Source organism: Canis lupus, chromosome 3, assembly GCF_003254725.2.
Source record: "Canis lupus dingo isolate Sandy chromosome 3, ASM325472v2, whole genome shotgun sequence".
In the NCBI taxonomy this organism is placed as follows: Eukaryota; Metazoa; Chordata; class Mammalia; order Carnivora; family Canidae; genus Canis; species Canis lupus.
The window spans coordinates 31,186,214-31,192,213 of record NC_064245.1 but is presented as its reverse complement, the minus strand read 5'-3'; positions in this window follow the sequence as shown (position 1 = coordinate 31,192,213).

The following is a 6,000-nucleotide window of genomic DNA, read 5'->3' as shown; positions in this document are numbered from 1 at the left end:
ATACTAGCCAATAGGATACAACAATACATTAAGATGATTATTCACCATGACCAAGTGGGATTTATCCACTGGATGGAAGGCTGGTTCAACACACATAAAGCAATCAATGTGGTTTATCATATCAGCAAGAGGAAAAACAAGAACGATTGGATCCTCTCAATAGATGCAGAAAAAGCATTTGACAAAATACAGCATCCATTTCTGATCAAAACTCTTCAGAGTGTAGGGATACAAGGAACATTCCTCAGCATCTTGAAAGCCATCTATGAAAAGCCCACAGCAAATATTCTCAATGGGTAAACACTGGGAGCCTTTCCCCTAAGATCAGGAACAAGACAGGATGTCCACTCTCACCACTGCCATTCAACATAGTCCTAGTATTCCTAGCTTCAGCAATCAGGCAACAACAACAAAAAAATAAATGGCATTCAAATTGGCAAAGAAGTCAAAGTCTCCCTCTGCACAGATGAATGATACTGTACATAGAAAACTCAAAAGACTCCACCCCAAGATTGCTAGAACTCATCCAGCAATTTGGCAGTTTGGCAGAATAAAAATCAATGCCCAGAAGTCAGTGGCATTTCTATACACTAACAATGAGATTGAAGAAAGAGAACTGAAGGAGTCAATCTCATTTACAATTGGAACAAAAAACATCAGATACCTAGGAATAAACCTAATCAAAGAGGTAAAGGATCTCTACCCTAAAAACTATAGAACACTTCTGAAAGAAATTGAGGAAGACACAAAGAGATGGAAAAATATTCCATGCTCATGGATGTGAAGAATTAATATTGTGAAAATATCCATGTGACCCAGGGCAATTTACACATTCAATGCAATCCCTATCAAAATACCATGGACTTTCTTCAGATAGTTAGAACAAATTATCTTAAGATTTGTGTGGAATCAGAAAAGACCCTGAATAGCCAGGGGAATATTAAAAAAGAAAACCATAGCTGGAGGTAATACAATGCCAGATTTCAGGGTTGTACTACAAATCTGTGGTCATCAAGACAGTGTGGTACTGGCACAAAAACAGACACATAGATAAGTGGAACATAATAGAGAATCCAGAAGTGGACCTCCAACTTTATGGTCAACTAATATTCGACAAAGGAGGAAAGACTCTCCACTGGAAAAAAGTCTCTTCAATAAATGGTGCTGGGAAAATTGGACATCCATATGCAGAAGAATGCAATTGGACCATTCTATTACACCATACACAAAGACAAACTCAAAATGGATGAAAGATCTAAATGTGAAACAAGTTTCCATCAAAATCCCAGAGGAGAACACAGGCAACACAGTTTTTGAACTTGGCCACAGCAACTTCCTGAAAGATACATCCATGAAGGCAAGAGAAACAAAAGCTAAATGAACTATTGGGACTTCATCAAGACAAAAAGCTTCTGCACAGCAAAAAAAAAAAAAAACAAAACAAAACAAAACAGTCACAGTCAACAAAACTCAAAGACAACTTACAGAATGGGAGAAGATATTTGCAAATCACCCATCTGTTAAAGGGCTACTATCCAAGATCTATAAAGAACTTATGAAACTCAACAGCAAAGAAACAAACAATCCATCCATGAAATAGGCAAAAGACATGAGCAGAAATTTCACAGAGGAAGACCTAGCCTTGGCCAACAAGCACATGAGAAAATGCTCTGCATCACTGGCCATCAGAGAAACACAAATCAAAATCACAATGAGATACCACCTCACACCAGTGGGAATGGGGAAAATTAACAAGACAGGAAACAACAAATGTTGGAGAGGATGTGGAGAAAGGGGAACCCTCCTGCACTGTTGGTGGGAATGTGAACTGGTGCAGCCACTCTGGAAAACTGTGTGGAGGTTCTTTAAAGAGTTAAAAATAGATCTGCCCCACGACCCAGCAATTGCCCTGCTGGGGATTTACCCCAAAGATACAGATGCAGTGACATGCTGGGACACCTGCACCCCGATGTTTATAGCAGCAATGTCCACAGTAGCCAAACTGCAGAATGTGCCTCGGTGTCCATCGAAAGATGAATGGATAAAGAAGATGTGGTCTATGTATACAATGGAATATTACTCAGCCATTAGAAACGACAAATACCCACCATTTGCTTCGACGTGGACGGACCTGAAGGGTATTACGCTGAGTGAAGTAAGTCAATCAGAGGACAAACATTATATGGTCTCATTCATTTGGGGAATATAAAAATATAAAAATATAAAAATTAGTGAAAGGGAATAAAGGGGAAATGAGAGAAAATGAGTAGGAAAAAAAACCTTTCATTCTCCTAATGATTAAAAGAAAGCATTTAAGAACTAATAATCAGATAGATGGGGAAGACTAACAAGTAGATCATATGAGTATGCCCTACAACAGAAATCATCAGATGACCCCCAGCATTTCAACAATATAAAAAGAACATAGTGAGAATCTGATTGCCATTTTATCATCAGACTTTTTTTCCCTGCCACTAATACTATTATGATTGCATTTTTTTACCTGGGGACATTGCCCCACAGGTGCTGGTTAAATTTTTTTCTTTGTTTTTCTCTATTTTGTTTTGTTTGCCAAAGTTAAATTTACTGTAGATTCACTAGTGGTTCTAATATAGTTACTAAGGACATTTTCACTGTTCACTTAATTGTTCCCTGTGCACCAATAAGGCCATGCCATTTCTATTAATGAAAATTTATAGAGCAAATCATTTCTTTGCACAGAGAGGTCAAACCATTTTGATTTCCATAGTCAAGGAGAGTTGCTAGCATTTGCTTGCCATGTTTGTCCATCCTTTCAGTTAAAGAATTCAGGAAAATATTATTTGATAGCTCAATGAAAGATAGGAACTCTCATTGACCCATGTTAGACTTGGTGATGATAAGAGCAAAGGATGCTATTCTCTATGCCCTTGCATATTACCTTGCATTTGCAGTCACTCCTACCCAGAAGAGCATGTGGAGTTTCAAAGTATACCAAAGTTAACTCAAAATTATAACCACTAGCACCCAGTGTTTCTCAGATTCAAGAAACAACTTTAGATTAAATTTCCCAAAAAGTGATGAGGAACCACCAGAAAGTAAATATGAAGTGTTTGTCATTTTTGTGCCTAAATGTTTGGGAGCTGGACTCATGGAAGGTGTATAAAAGCTGTCCCTGAAAAAAGGCAGTGAGTTTATATATTTCTACTAAAAAATCTGAGTACAAGACATGCTTAAATTTGCAGAGAGGATTTGAAAAGTAATTGCTGAGTTTCCATTTTGTTCTATATAACATAATAATGAATCTGAACATGATTTTTAAGAAGTGCTCTTGGAAAATATCAGAATTAAGAATAAGACTACAAACACAGCTGGAGAGTGTAGTCACTGTTGTGCTATAATGAGAAGGGCCAAAACAAGGATATCAAAAATTATTTCTCCCTTTTTCATAAGATGTTAGAATATGAGGGCTACAAATAACTTCAAAGATGCATCTAAAACACCCTGTTGAATGATTATTTAACTTATCCTTGAACATTTCCAGTCCATCTTGAGCTGCTTCAGTACCAAAAAAGAATCCATAATAATAATAATTAGTGTCATGCTAATTAGATTAAACTACATTGTAGGATTTGGAGACTCTGATATTCACTGTTTTTTTTACTGATATGTTCAATCAAATAGCACAAAAATGTAAAAATAAGTACATTTGTTATTAATTTAAAATATTATAAGGTTTAGGGATCCCTGGGTGGCGCAGCAGTTTGGCGCCTGCCTTTGGCCCAGGGCGCGATCCTGGAGACCCCGGATCGAATCCCACATCGGGCTCCCGGTGCATGGAGCCTGCTTCTCCCTCTGCCTATGTCTCTCTGCCTCTCTCTCTTTCTCTCTCTGTGACTATCATAAATAAATAAAAATTTTAAAAAAAATATTATAAGGTTTAGAAAATGTGTGACGCCTGGGTGGCTCAGTGGTTGAGCGTCTGACTTGGGCTCAGGGCGTGATCATGGAGTCCCAGGTTGGAGTCCCACATCGGGCTCCTTAGTGTAAAATTGAGTCTTTCTAATAAAGGTCATGTGGAAGCTGCCAAAAAAACTATTAATTTTATCATTTTGTTCCTTATATGTTGAGATATGACAAGCAAGTAAAATTGAATTTTGAAGAATATTTAATAACATGAGGAAAATACATCAGTGCTTGAAAATAATTGAATGGATAAAGTGAGGTTAAATGAGAAAAGCATCAAATGTTATTTTCAATATATTATTTTTATAAAATATAATAAAACAAGTAAATATTCATTTACTAGGCTCATATTTTATTATAGAGGATTCAAACAAGTAATGTTTGAAAGAAACATTTAAGGAAAAAATAATGGGGCAATGGGTAGTCCAGTTGGTCAAGCATCTGACTTGATTTCAGCTCAGGTCATGGTCTTGGGGTCCTAGGATCAAGCCTCAGTAGAGCTCTATGCTCAGCGGGAAGTCTGCTTGAGAATTCTCCCTCTCCTTCTCCCTCCGTTCCTCCCCCTGCTTGCTCACTCTCTGTCTAAAATAAATAAATAATTTTGAATAAGTAAAGGGAAAAATAATAAATAACAAGTCTCTATAATTTAAAATTATCCTTGATAGCAGAAAGTAAAATAGACATGGCCTAAAACTTCAATATTTAATATAATTTCTTTGTGCTAGTCCTTCTTCTTAAAGTAGTCATCCAATGATGTGAAGGTATTTACAAATTTTATTTCAGCCATTTCTTCTGAATTTAGGGCACAAGATTATATATTTTTATGATACGTAATGGTGCGCCATCCAGTGATATTAATTGGGGTGTCAGTGTATTGGCCAACACGAAAAATATGTGTGGCTCTTAGGAAATTTTTATGTCTTAGTCCAAGAAAGCAATCTTGAATCAGCATGCATTATTTATTTGCTGACACTCTTTATCACATAAGTCTAGGTCAGCAGCCTTCTATTATGGTGCATCTATAATGCCTGTCACACTGTGGCAACGCTTCTCAATGGGAAAAAAAAATGATGCCTTCTCTAAGCACAAAGGGAAACAACGCTTAAGACATTTTGTGAGGAATATCTTAGAGCAGCACACTAAAAGAACATTTATATTACAATATAATTGGTGACTCATGAGATTTCATTCTAGTCATTTATTGAAGAAACCCAGATGCCCCAGACATACTTTTTGGCTAGGAAACATTAAAAAAATCTAACATTTTAATTAACTTGTGATTATTAGAATGGTCTAAAGATAAGCAATTGCCCAAAATCTTAAAATTATCGATTTCCTGGAAACACTTTAATTTTAATCCGGTTTGACCTGGGTCAGTAATTCCAGCTCTGACACTTCTTAGTATTGCCACAATTGCTGGGAAGGGTACATGAATAGGTAGGGAATGTGAGAAATGAGAAAGTACTCAGTGGCTTCCTGGAAGGTGGTGACAATCATTTCTTTGACAGGATCTTCAAAAGAAGCATCACAGGGAGACAGTTTTGTAGGGAAACTCAAAAAGATGGCTATTTTTCAGTTTTTAAGAATATCCACACCTAATAACCAGATTTCTTTATTCTCTGTGTCATATTTAAGCCTTCTTAAGGATTAATGCCTAATAATAACTGTCCTTTGGGGAAATAAGTACGGGCTGAGTCTATCCTTGGGCCAGAGTGCTGAGGACCAACGATAGGGATAGCAATTCCCTTGGCATTCCCAAGTCTTCAGAGAATGGAACAAAGGCAAAGAAGTCAACTCCTCACCCAAGTGGTATTCCCTTATGTCTGATCACCTTGAAGGATCTAGATTTTATGTTATTATTGCAGATGGCAAGTAGACTTAGAAGGCATTTGGAAGCTGAAACATCTATGTGTAAGCTACACAATCCCAATATGGATCATGGAAGCCTAAGGACAGGACTCTGTTCTCTGGGAAGGACATCAGAACATCTCACTTGTCATTATTCTGGGAAGGCTTGGGATGGGTGGGATGCTAGAGAACAGATGGATGTTGAAA